This window comes from Melopsittacus undulatus, chromosome 5, assembly GCF_012275295.1.
Source record: "Melopsittacus undulatus isolate bMelUnd1 chromosome 5, bMelUnd1.mat.Z, whole genome shotgun sequence".
Taxonomy (NCBI): Eukaryota; Metazoa; Chordata; class Aves; order Psittaciformes; family Psittaculidae; genus Melopsittacus; species Melopsittacus undulatus.
Genome location: NC_047531.1, coordinates 60,978,347 through 60,993,050, shown reverse-complemented (window position 1 = coordinate 60,993,050; position 14,704 = coordinate 60,978,347).

The window sequence follows — 14,704 nt, the reverse complement described above, 5'->3', positions numbered from 1 at the left end:
AGGGAATAGGCCAGCAGTTCCTGTCAAATCATGCCTTTGGAAATCAGGTGAGCTGTTCTGGGCTAGAAGCGTGATTATGTCACTGCCACACAACTGAAATGTTACATCTACTTTAGCTGCTTTAGCTCATTTTTGCCAAACACAATTTTTTTTGTTCCCCATTGTGGAAACTTCCTGCAAATAATTCAAAATTTAGGAAGATGTTTATCAAAAGAATATTTTAAGAGGTGGAGCTTTATGCTTCTAGGTACTGTCAAAACAGTTTACTTCTAAGGATAACTGTATCATATCAAATTAGACCCGCATTAGATATTGCCTTTGTACCACAGAATCAAACAGGGTTTTGAAACCATGGAACTTATATGGTGAGAACAGAGGGCTCAGCTATACAGAGTAATTTCTGTGATTTCAGCAGACTAAGGAGTTCTGAGTTTTGACGGCAGTGGGAGCCGGGAACTGCCAATTCCGACAGCGGTGAGGCAGTGAGGAGATCTACAGGGATGGGACCAGGAAGCATTGTGCAGACATTTCCTGCTTCCCAAGGAGTTTCTGCCAACACACTTCATCTCTAATTTGGGAAGGGAGGATGCCATCTGGCATACTGGCTTTAAAGGGAGTATGTCTACAGTTTATGCTGCAGGCAGCAGCTCCGGTGGGTCAAGGCAAAGAGAGACACCCAGGAGCAGATTCAACAAGTGGTAGATTCCTGCTTGCTAAATAACGTCCCTTCCCATGGCATACCTATCAATTGGAAGTGGATGCATCTCTCTCTGAAATACTTTTCTCGTTAAAGTTTCTCTGGCACTCCTATTGTTTCCTTTAAATGTTTTGGTGTTGACAGTTGTTTTATTGAAAAATTCCTGTCCAGCTCTGCTCAGTATCCCTTCCTTCAGTAAGCTGTCAGTGCTCTTTGATTTGCCAGGTTTACAGCAGTCACACAACAAGGAAACTTGCAATAAGAAACAGTGATATATAAGCGTTTCCCAGAGGATGCAAGTGATGGAAATCCCAGTTATTGGTTATTATTGGACCAGTGGGAGCTTAGGGCTGGGAAAGAGATCATCTTACCAGTCTCACTGTAGTAAAAAGAGCCCTTTCTTTGTTCCCTCGAAGCCAGTAATTCAAATGGCAATTATGTTCAGATCCCAATTTTGGACCATCCACATGGAGTAAGAGAGTCTGAAGCATTCAGATTATCATGCTGGTTTGAGCTTTCATAGGCTTCGAGTCAGAACAAGCTCTCCAGAAGGCAGTCAAACTGTGATTACTGCAATGCATTTCAGGAATATCCAAACTGGCTTTAGCCAAGAAACAATAGCACTGATTTTTTTGCAAGAGTTGTGCAAGCTTCAGCTGAAGCCTGCTGCTGCTGTGCTGTGTTTAGAAAGCTAATAGTGGGAAGGAGGCTCAGGAGCTTTATCTTCAGATCGCAGCAAAGGCAGAGTATTTGTTCAGCTGTCCATGTGAAGGAGGGCAGGCTCTTCCCCCTGCTGAGCAGTTTAGTAGATCTCTCGCTGTTTTATTCTCCAGTCTTCACTACAGAAGATCCTGCTGCTATTTTTTATTATCTTTTTCTTTTTTTCAGGAAATCTCAGATTCCTACTCCTGCCAGCTTGTCTGTTCGGGGCATCAATAAAAAGGACAACTGTGTCAGGCCTCCTTTCATGCACTTGCACTTTTGCTTCTGTCAGATCTCTTTAAAAAAGCAAAGTCGAGTTTGACCAGTGCTCTGAGTAGAAAAAACTCTGAAAGACAAAAACTGTTGTCTTTGTTTAACACAAGTATCTGTGGTTTATCTACAGCTATCTGCTGGTAGGCCCTGTGGCAGCTGGGTTGTGTTACTCCGTTCTCACCCAACCTCCTGCCATATTCTTCATTAGCTTAATACTTTAAATAAATATTGATCTTTCCAACTGCTGTGAATGCAATTGTCGATCATCTGCCAAGTGGCTTAGCAAGTTGAGCCCATGTCCCAAGATGTGCAAAAGCTAAAGGCACTGGCCTGGCCTGCCTTTACACCTGCTGCAAGCAGGCAGGTAAGAAATGAGGGATCTTTATTAAGAAGGGAACATGGTTATCAGTCTGGGAAAACACAACACAAATTACATTGGCAAATAGAGTTGAGTGCTTGCTCTTTTTTTCCAGTAACAGCCAGTGCTCTCCCAATCCCTATCTTAGCCACCACTTAAAACAGTCCCTTGCACCAAAGTCCTCAAAAGGCAGACACAGAGCCCTGGAGCAGCCATTACAGCTTCAAAAGGAGCTGCTTGCTGCAGCACATCAGGTCTTGGGGGCATCTGTTCTCTCAGGACACAACTTCTTGGACAACAATAATGACTTCATGTGGCAATACCTAAGCTGTGAGTAAATAGCTCATGCAAATAAAACCCCATTGCAGCACCTCTTTCCGGAAAAAAAGAGTTTTAAGATGGTGATTGGACTTGCCAGAGCAACATGAATTTGTTTAAAAGAAGATTTGGGTGTTTTGGAAGGTGTTTTCCTCCTTTTGGGGAGCAAATACCAAACTGTTCTGTGCTCTCCAAAAGAAAGTAACAGCCATGGACCTCTCGGATCCAACACCAAGGGCAATCCAGCAACTGAACTGCCATGGAGTTGGGCAGGAGTACATATATGCTGACATACATGCACACATTCATGCATACATCAGGCAGGAGACTGCCAGAGCTTTCTCTGAACGATTTCAGCAGAGTGTTTTGATTTCTACAGTCTGACACATTCCAGCCATTTAATGAGAATCTGGGGATTTTTATTGAGCTCACATTTAGGGAATTGAGCAGACCATTTTCCTGTGGGAACATCAGTCCTGTACCTTGCACGGAAATGGCATGAAGTTTCCCTTAATTTCTATTATCTACTTTCTTAATTCCAGGATCTTGCAGAACACAGGGAAATGAAACAAGGTGATATATAGCTTACAGAAAAATGTGAAATTCTTTTCAAAGGCTTGACATTGAAACGCATGCCTGAAATTCACTGTTGCGTGAGCTAATATCAGGCAAGTGAAAGCAACCGGCTGTGAACAGAGGCAAATTTCTGTTAAAAATATGAAATCCTTTCTGCAATCAACAACAGCACTGTGAGGTTATTTGTCAGGCTCTCACCACGCTGCATTATTATGAATTGATTTCAGGCAGAGGATCAGTGAAATTATATCTGACTTGGCCAGATGCCAGCAGCGTTCAAGAAGTCACGATTTCCAGGAAAAAAAAATGATGATTTCCAGGAAGCGAACATGGTCTCTACCATCTGCAGAACCATGAATTGTCAGTGGCTCCCAACTGTTTTGTAAGAAAGGCTTACTGGAGAAAATCAATAGCATTACATGCTTTTCCTTCCACCTCCAAAATGTTTCCCCTTTCTTTCCTGCCACTTGTCCTTAGTGCTGCTGCTACCACCAATCCCCTCTTCTTCTCTGGCCACCCAACACAAGATCCCCCCCACATCCTCCCCTCCTTTTGTTATTGCCTCTCAGAGGAGACCCAAGTGAGAGCTCTGTCAGTGGTTTTCAGCTGGCATTTGCCCAGATGTTGCTGGGGAGATGACTTGACAGCAGCGCATTTTCTTCCTTTACCTGAAGATGCTGCAAAATGCCGATTGGGTTCTCACTAGGTAGTTTTATCTGTTGAGATGAACGCCTTTCACATGTTCGAAAATGTGCATTTTTCCAACTACTGAGGACTGCAAATAAACGTTCTCAGGTCTGAATGTATTGTTAGATTATGTTGATGCTATTACATTTACACCCACTAGTTCCCAATAGAACAGAGGTCACTAAAATACTGAGGATAACACGGGGAAGGAGTCTGAAAAAATCTGTAGTTGATTAAGAAAGAATCTGAATCAGCACATTTCTAATGATGGTATAGGAGATGTTTGAAATTTGCCACAGGATTAATTGATCATCTTGTTTCACTAATACTTTTTGTGAGTGTGCATGACAGCAGAGATGCACAGCTTATTTTAAGCAGATTCATCACAAATCTTACTACAAGAATCAGGTTTTTTAACTCTGTATAAGCATATGATGTTTATGAAATACCTCTTAAAGTTCTCTTTTAGGTCCTTTTTATTGTTAATTCTGTTCACCTTTCACTTGTGCACGTTAATACAAAGCTATTCTTTTGTGAGGAAACATCTTGACTGCAGCTGAACTGAAGCCCATTGGCTGCTGCGAGAAAAGGGTTATTGTATGAACCTTTGGACAACAGGCAGCCCCACAAAAACTGGTGTCACAGGCCGAGTTACAAGGAACACTGCTAAAATTCGCAGGGGAAACTGGGTTTGTCAACTGAATTGGTAGCGACACCCTGTGGCCAAAGTATAGACTGCAAATTCTAATAGCCCAGAGATTTCCCGACACCAACTCCCATGTACTCTCGTCCACCAGAGACAAAGCTTTCATCTAGGCTCAGGGAGATCCTAGCAAGGGGAAACAGCTTCCAGCCTCTCTCGTGTGTCCTAAAAGAATTAAGCATTGACTATCTAATTGCCCTTGTAATACGCCCTTTTTCACTGAAACAGCTAAATACATACATCTTTTCCTAACATTATTTTCCTGTTCAACTGCTGCAGTTGCCATGGGAGAGTTATATAATGATTTGTGGGAAGGAACGTGATTCTTATAATTGCAAATAGGAAGCAAAGTATCTGCAGTGAGCTCCTGGCTATATATAGTCTATGCTATAGCACACACTATAATATTCCATATTTGACAGGGAATTTCTATTTGCACATGTGTCTGTGTATAATTATATATATGTGTGTGTGCATGCATTTTGTAGGAAAACAAATAAGCAGACCCAGAATATCTATCAATACCAAGAGTTCATTATCCACTGTTCCATGTTGCTCTTGATTTAAAAGCTGACATGAAGTTGTGCAGTGTTAACACTTTATGAATCAGTGTTTGTGGAGGAAACACTGGGACTGAAATACCAGCCCACTGAATGTATCCATCCCACATAGGCAAGAAGGCAGCTGATGCTCATGCTCCCCTGCAGACTTCACCCACTGGTGGGGGTAACAGAGCAACTGAGCTGCAATGGCACTGGCTATGATCTGTGTTAACTGAAGATGTGCTAAGTGTCTGTTACGCGTGTATAGGAAGGCTCTTGCTGATGTATCTTCCCTGCAGCTGGCAAAACTCTCATGGACTTCCCTGAGACATGGGCTTCTCACTGCATGGCCTTGGGCCTTCAAATGGAGCCCCAAGACACTTTCAGGAGCCCTCACGGCTGCACCCTGTGGTGGGCACCCTGTGGGTGCTTGTCCAAGAGGGCACCTACAAGGGTAAGAGCTAGAAACATCTTACTACAAAGTAAATGTATTTCTAATGTATTTCAGAGCTTTTAGTGCACCACATAAAAGTAAAATAGCAGTTTCTAGGCAATGTAAAATTAGTACTAACATGAAAACCAGCAACACCCCCTTCACATGAGATAATAAACACAGGTTTTGTGAGGTGCAGGCAGTCACAAGTTTGCGGCCACCCATGGCAGCTCATTTGGAGAGATAACCTGATGGGTGGAAAGCTGGGTAGGAGCAGCAGAAAGAGCCACACACTGTTTAAAAACAGCAAAAGCTGGCTGATGCAGAGAGGCAGTGAGAACTCGCTGGGGGCTCACCACAGCCCATACCTCGCCTTCCAGCTTGCAGTCATAACTACAGATCACTGCAGCCCTTGCAAAGCCATCTGTGAGTCTTAAGAGGAAGCTGACAAGCACATTCATCATAGACAGCTCTAAAACCATCTCCTGCACCAAGATGAATGCCTAGTAGGGACAGTTTCCAACCTGTTTTCTGCTCTAGCTGTTTCTCCTAGTTGTCAGTTTCCCTCCTGCTATGCCAGGCTTTAATCATCAGAAAGATGCCTACTGCTCGACCAGTTACAGATGGGATCCTCACTTTGGTGCCTTGCTCCTTCTTTGGGAACCACTGGCTGAGAGAATATCCTACAACACAAATGCTTGCTTCCAAGTGGAATGTGCTGGAGTCAGGAAGGAGCAAAGAGCTGGAAACATCCCCATCTCTAACTCAGCCACCCACCTTCAGGGGTACTTTGACAGGCTGGACTGTGAGCTTTATCCATTTTCACTCCCCATCTGCGGGGCAGACACCTCAAACAGCAGGATGGGACAAGATGATAGTCTCTGATATAGCCAGAGAAGACCTGGTTCAGCTTATCCATTTAAGTTCTGCCTGTAAGCACAGGAATATCCTGTCTTGGGAGGCAGAGGACTCTTCACCATTGATGAGTCTTAGATGAGAGAGAAAAATCTCTTGAGAACTATTTACTTGTGGCTGTTCCTCCATTATGAGAGAAAAATGGACTGAAAGATCTTTAAAAGCACTGTTGAGCCCTCTTGTATGATCTCTAGTTATGGCTGAAATTTTTGGTATCTAGAGATCTCTGACTTCCATGAACAAACTTGCTCACTGATTACAACCCTAAAAATTAAAAAAAAAAAAATCAACTCCCCAAAACCTCACAACCCCACCCCCCAAAAAAAAAACAACTAAAAAAAATCCTGGTACCTCAAGAAGAGCGCTACCTCCTTGTAGCAAATGAATCCTTATCCTGTCTTAAGTCAATTAAATACACAAGAATATCTTCAGATTAGTTGTGGTCAATTAAAAAAGTACTGACTAAAACATGACATAAAAGAGGATCCATGTCTCTTTTTGATGCCTCAGTAACTGCTGTCTTTCATATCTGAGATAATTCTTCTACCTTTAATAAATATGCATTAGTGAAATATTTTCTCATCAGTTTTCCCAGGCAATATTATAAAATGCCCTGCCTGCAAAATCCTGACCTTAGTTTGCCTTACTCAAGCTTAGTGGCCCCTGCAGCTGTCTTACAACAAGGGACCTTCCCTTTTCTCACAGTGGTAATAGAGAGGTCAGCATCCCCAAGTGACTTGCAAAAGATTTTTCGTAATCCCTGTAAAATGCAGGATGTTCCAATAGCATGAGAGAGTGAGAGCCCCTTTCCCCACTTTCCCTACAACCAAAAAATAATTTGAATGGGGAGAAGTAATGATAAATACAGGGAACTGCTAAAGAATGAGAGAGAGAAGCAAATGCCATTCTATCACCATACAGAATGTTACTGGCCCAAGTCTGGGATGAGCATATGAAACATGAATGCGTAACGTATCTTCCCCAATAAATGGTATCATCCCTATACATACATACACAGCCATCTCCTTCTTCCAATTATTCATTACTCATGTCTGCTCAGGGCCAGTTATTTTCAGCAAGACAGAGTCAGATTTGGTGGGATGCTGTGGATCTACCTAGCCAAGACCAACTCTGCCTGTCATTCCTAACCTAGGTTTACATTCCTAACTACTGCCCAGCAATTGACCTTTTGAGACTTCACTTTCCTGACATTTCCTAATGTCAAATCTGAACCTTACTCACTGTAGTTTTCCTGTCATGCAATCAACCGCAGACAAGGGGAACAAACAGTTTCCTTTCCTGTTGCATAGCTGAAGATCACTGCAACCCTTCTCAGTTTACCATTTCCTCTTTTCCTCTGGAGAAAAATTAATTCAAAACAATTCTAATTAATTCAGTCTTGTCTTCAAAGGCCCATTCTGGTTTTCATTGTTTTCCACTGGTTTTCTTCCTTCTTGGAAGGGTGATGCCCAAAAGCAGAGGCAACACATCAGCGGCAGCCTTGCTGTGCAGAAGGATTGCCTCATGCTCTTACAGGCAATATTTCTGCTTATACGGAATTTTTGTCTCCATGTGATTTTGTACAAAAGCATGATGCTGTTAACTTCTGTTCTAGCTTGTGTTAGCATACCCCATGGATCCTTTCTTGTAAAACTGTGGGTTTCCTTGTTTGTCCCAGTCTTGTGCCTGTGACACTGGTTGTTTCAGTTACATGTGGAATGTTCTACTTTCAAGGAACTTGCATCATCTTTCCAGCCCTGGGTTTTATAGCCAAATAAATCATGTGGGGTTTTCTTTTCCTTTATTGAATTTCATTCTATTTCCCCCCCAGGCTACTTCTCCAATTTGTAAAGATCATTTTGAATTATAGTCCTGTCCTCCAAAATATTTTAAGCCCCTCCCAGCCTTGCGGTTGCCAACACTCATTGCAAACAATGACCCCTGGAGTCTTTTTGAACATAGCTGTTACATGTTGACTTTTTGCTGAGCAGCATCACCTATGAATCAGTTTTGGAAAGTATTTTCTTTAGCTTGGATTAAGAGACTCAAAGTAACTGGAAAAGGGAGACACTTTATTTACTACTACTCTTCTAAATGAAGAGACATCTGGGCTGGCAAATGTTAATCCATAGCAATACTGCAAAGATTGTATTTCTTACAGCTCTTCCCTGTGTAAAAGCAAGCTTATTGTTTTGCTCTTCGAGGCACTATCTGGCCACCACACACTTCTGTACCAGATCTAGCTCTTGAACTGTGTTTTTGAATCCAGACGTAGCTGCAGATATGATTTTTTAAAGACAATGATTCAAAGGCTTTTTGTGCAAGATGAGACACTGAGACACTCTGTCAGACCCTTTTCAGAATGAACACAGTGAAGGGAAATATTACAAAAAAAAAGAAACAATTTCAAGAATATTCATATTAAATGTTGGTCCCTGTTTCCCTCAAAGACACCCCTATTCAAAAGCATTCAAGGAAAGGGTGCAAGCTTGGTATTTACTGCACGTCACTAATTAAAAACAATTATTGTTGTAATTAAAATGCTTAATTCCACTGCTCCCTGGTGGCAAAGGCAGTGTATATCTTGGGTCTTTGTATCAGCTAAGAGTGAGAACAATGAGGAGATTGTTTGATGGAAACTATCTTTGTAGCTTCTGGGCACAAAACTGGACATTCTTTTGGTTAATTTCATTAGCTTAATTAATTTGGCTAACTTAATTAATCAGACTTCCATTAAAACCAATGCAAAAGCAAACTAAGTACAGCTTTTATGTTGATAATGGTCTTTAAAAAAATCATCATTAAAAGATCATTCCTACTCAGACAACTTTGAAAAATATTCTCTATAGGAACTGGGATTTTTTACGTGCCAAGCTCATCTTTCACTCTGTTCTTTTTGATTCCTCTTAGATGACTGTAGTATTAAAAAAAAAAAAAGTAACAGCTTGTAGATCACAGCCTGCAGACACTGCAGCATTGAGCTAGCTTGTCTGCCTCAAATGTCCTGTCTCCATGCATAAGTCTCTTCAGCACAAAGGGGGAAGTGAGACAGAGATACATGAAAAACAATTGCCAGAATGACAATTAAGGAGTTAAATTTGGGTCAGCTTTTACCTTGAAGATTTGCTCATGGAAACCAGCCATGGAGTCAGGGAGGAAAAGGTCAAGCGCCAGCAGTGAAAAATCAAGACTGGTCTGCACACCAGAATAGTTTTCACGTTACCTCCTGAGTAGAGTTAACATCTTTCATTGCCTTCCTACACACAGCAAATTGCAAAGTTATTTTTTCCCTGACAAGCCATTCATTTCACAGCATAACTGCATAGAACTTTAACTTTGGGAAACAATGTAGTTATTTTTCTTTCTCTCACCAACAGTATTTCAAAAGATACAGGTCAGTTTGCAAAGAGAAGTAGATACATACATAAATAGGCGCTTAGTTACACAGTCCCTTAAATGAATACATACTTGGAAAAACATTTTGGTTTTTATTCCAAAGTCACTTTTATTTCCATGCATTTCTCTGTATTAACCTATCTAGCACCAGTGCATTGTTTACATCTCTGCTTACAAAAGAAAAATCCAGTATTATTTTCTGCAGCCATGTTTGACTTTTCTCTAACATAGGTAAGTATTTTCATGTGTTGAACTGGGTTTATGGAGGCCTGTGCTCTTGCAGCATCAACAGGATGATGCTGGTGGTGTTTCAGATGGGATCTCTCCTGCAGCTAGAGGCTTTGCTCTATTATGATGGGGCTGTACGATGGTAGGATTCCCAAGCCAAAGGAGGAAAGATGCATGGAAGAAACTGGAATTTCTGGCACACGAGAGATTGCGGAAGAGCTTTTTCACAAACTGCCCTGGCAAAGCAGGTTTGGTATGCTGTCATCTTTTAGTCCACATACTAGAAAGGATGCAACATTGGCGTTGGAAAACTATCCGAGCTTAGATTCAACTGATGCAAGTGGGTCAAATGGTAAACAAAAGTAATATTTCATATTGTAAGTGACTGTCAGGAGTAGGGGAAAGGTATTTTAATACTTTGGAATCTATATATAATTAAGGCTTGTTCCTTTGTATATCATAGCCTTTACTACTCCTCTCTTAAACATTCCTATTTATCTGCTACAGTCACATATATCTGTAATTTGACTCAATTCTCAAGTCTCTTTATGTCAGATTGTGAAACATTGGCTGTGACCAGATTAACAACCACAACCAAAAGCTGGAGTTATAAATAACAGTAAGTGTGTTTACTCACATCTGCAGTGGGATTGCGAGAAATAAGTATCAGTTTGGGAAATCAGAGAAAAGAATGGTGAAAATAAATAGTACTTTATCTATTCAGAACATATTCTAATCCTGGAACATATAAATATGCAATAATGCTATGACAGCTCCTGCACCAGTTCTGTAATTAAAGCTGAGAAGGCTATTCTTTAAAACAGTCATTAATTTTGCTTGTCCTTGACGAAGATCACAGCATCTTATTCCCCAACTTTGAGTACTTGGTTGGGTTGGTTTTTTTTTTCAATTCTGAGTATTCTAAGCTTAATTAGAATTAAATGTGATGAACAAATTTTAGCATGCATTTTAACTTTTCTGCAACTTGAAGGTTCTTATTAGCAGAATGACACAGGCTCGCTTTTCAAATCCTATTAGGTGAAAATTTCTTGCATATAAAAAGCTCTTTTTTAAAAGCTTTTGATAAACTTATCCATTAAAAAGTGTTCATATATCCATTAAATGTTTGCTAAAAACAAATAGGGTGAGGCCAAAATTGCATATGAGAAGGGTCCCATAAATAGGAAAATATTTAGGAATTAGGCAGACGGCGACTCTGCAAATGGCTGTGCTGATGCAAGACAGGAGATGGTAGTTTTGTGCTAGAAGCTCTTAATGAGAGCTGATGAATCTTTAATAAAAAGGTAAACTAAGAAACACTCAGGGCATCTGTGAAAGGGATGTACACATCCCACAGCCTCAGTTCACATCAAGATGGTAACAGAGTACAACAAGTCACATCAAGATGGTAACAGATGGTAACCCCCCCATACCTAGACTCCTAGGGGGGTCAGTCACCATTTCCTTTACCACTTCTTGGCCCATATCCAGCTGTTTACCACCACAACTCTCTGCTTGAATTTATCTTCTCTTCAGATCTGCCAGCAGAAAAAACCTGCACAAACTCTCCTACAGCTGTCTTATTCAAATAGGATGGACTGGTTTAGACAGCTTAAGCAGCAAATGTGCTGACCTAACAGATTTTATTTGAAATTATTTAGTAACCCTTCATATAGTTATCTCTTCCGCAGGTGTAAAGGTGTAAAGGGGGAAAATGAAGAGGAGTTTGGGACAGGTTCTTGGTAGTTTTCCTTTTCTACTGGCACAGTTAGATGCAGCAGATTAAATTTGTTCCTGTTTTACTCAGGGCGTGTTTGTTTCATACTGAGGAACTGACTTGATGTGGAAGTTTCTGTTCTGTGTTTTGGCTCCTACAGCAAGGGCCACTTTATATATAGTATTTGCCCTTTTCTCATTTGATCAGAATTGCTCTTCAGACCTCCTCACTGTCTAAAGACACAGCCAGGTCTGGAGTTTGGGTCACTTTTAAAGGCATTTGAGTTACATCAGGCACCGCCCTTCTTGGCCAGTTTGACGTAAGAATGAAGCACTGGAAGAAGCCTTTTGGGTCATAAAATTCCTGGAAGTTTCCATGTCATATACCCCCACAATAAAGTAATGAAATTCCACTCTAGAAGTATTGCTGCTGTCTGTAGGCACTGTTCCTATTCAAGGCCCATGTTCTGATGGTCAGAACTCACCTCTAAATTTCCAGCCCTGGTTAACTGGAGCCTGAGTCTTTCAGTGATAACATGCTGGTCCATTCAAGGGAAGCATTAACCAGCATCTGCAACACTCTGCAAGGTTAGACATGCCCAGGCTTTGCACATAGCCCCAGCATTTCATTAGAAAGGAGCATCATCTTGGGCAAGTGGCTAACACATCAGTGGGACTCCAGCAAAGCAACATTCTCCCTAGTGCCCACAGACATATCACTGATGCCACCTCACACAGATCCCCAAGGAGTTATAACAACTTAGTCCTCAAGCCTTCTCTTTAGATTTAGCTACATTCTGCTCTCTCTTATCTAAAAAGCTACTGCTCCCTTCCTCTCAGCTGCCTCACACCCTTTCCATTGTTCAGCTCCTTTCCCTCAGTAATCCCTAGCATTATCCTCATAGTTTATCCACATTCCCTCTTGTCACACCCACAAAGTTTTTCTTTGCTCACACCCTGGCACCTTTTACTTCAGCTGGGGCTTTTTGCCTTTATAGACAGGCAGCACCAGAAGAATGAAACAATGTGCATACCTACAAAGGATGGAGGGACCTACCATGGTTCGGAGACACCTTTGTGCCTTCCTGATTCTGCATTGCCTTGAATATTCTTGAATTGCAAGATACACTGACACACTAAATCCATCCCCAAGTGACAATAAGAAAAGCTCCCTGCGCTGGGTACTCTTTGTGGGCATCCAAATGGCAGAAGCAAATACACCAGCAAATACAAGTTTCAGGCATATTACTATGGTTTGGCCAGTACCATCCAGTCACACCATTCTGTTTCAGCATGGTACAACTCAGACAGCACTACCCATGAATCCTACTGGTTGTGAAGGAAAGAAAAGGAGATAAATATTGTCCAACTCTCATTCCTCTTCTTTAATTCATGGAGATATTGTTTTGCTGAATGCCGTGAGACAAACTTTTATAATAAATAAAATTAAAAGAAAATACATCCTAAGTAAAACATAGCTGTTGATATATGCCACCTCTGAAAGTTAAGCTGAGGATGAGAAAAACATTATTTTCAGTTATATTATCTGTATGACAAGTGTGCCTTCCTGTAATCCTATAATATTACTTCCCATGCATACAATGCCTTTACTTGTGTGGATTCCCAGAGTTTCCTTGGAAGGTAAATCATTTTATTTCTTTCATGAATAGAGGAGACAAACATAGAGCTTAGTGAAGGATTTGTCTTGTCCAGTGTTATATAGGAATTTTGTGACACAGCCTATCTAGAACTCAGGTTTCCTGCTTGTATTTCTTGATACAAAATCAACCTTCTCAGTGCCACTTTAATTTAGATTATGAACATCTTTCAATGTAGAGAAGAGCAAAGTATATTTTTCCTTTGTGTGTATTCCCCAGTTCCTTTTCTGTCACATTGCTATTGTATCTCAAAACCATCACATTTGAAAAGAAAGGAAACATAATGTGATTCAAAAAATGTGTTCTGCATATATAATTGTGGTTTCCTGATTTCTTATCCAAAATATCCAAAAAACCCAGCATTTAGAATAGGGATAAGATTAAAATGTTCTTCCTTCCTTTGTTTCTTCCTCTCTGCCTCCCTTATTTCCTTCTTTCCTTCCTTCTCCCACAATACAGAAAGCATTAGTACCTGTGAATATTTTAACATAGACAAATACACGGGTAGTACATTCATGAATTCAGATCAACGCCCTCTACCTCCAATTGCATTATTTGCAGACCTTTCACAGTTAATTGCTCATTATTTGCAATAGCCACTGGAATTTCCTCTCGAGGGTCACAAAAATGGCTGTTCTTGAATTTGCCATTTCCTCATATTGAAGACCACCAGAAAAAATGCAGACAGGTCAGTGACTTTTAGATTAAATGATGCATACAAACAAAACTGAAAAGCAGAACTAAAAGTCAAATCTGCAAAGTCAGTTTTAGCATTCAAATGCACTTACTCTGCCAGGAAGAGAATCCATCTCAGCAAAGCTTTTTGAAAAACTGCCAGGTATTTCTTTTTTATTTTGTCAACATTTAGTTACAGTATAAAATTTTCTTAAGTATATAATGAGAAAAGCAGTTATTTCAAATATGACACTGAGGAGAAATGTATGGTAACATTAATACTACCCATTATTACTTTGTGGACAAAAAGTTATTTAACCTTTGAGAAAAAAACATTTCAGAACCAAGCTAAAGTAACCACATGAATTAAATAAATAAATCAAATCAAAACCAAAAATTTGGCTTGGAGCTTCAAAACAGGGAAAATATCAAAGTTAAGCTAAATAAGGTAAACATAAAACAAAAATCTCATTTACTGAGTAATATTTTGTCATTCTCCAAAGAGTCATAAATTCACAGGAATTTAGCATGCAGATGAGAAATAAGGACAAGGGAAGCAGGCAGATGAATTGCAGCTGGAAAGCAATCGTAAGTTAATTCAAGATGTGTTCTGCCTAACACTGATGAAGATCTAAATGAGAGCTCTTTAAACTGTATGTATAGAACCAAGGTCTACTGTGATTCACATTCTACCTTCAGATCTTTTACACCTCGCTGAAATATATAAAGCTCTCTTCGGATGGTGAAGGAAGCTCAATTTGGTTCCCTGGCTTTCTTAGATATTTTGGTTGGAGTGCCAGTTAGACAGCAACGCTCTGTAAAGTGTA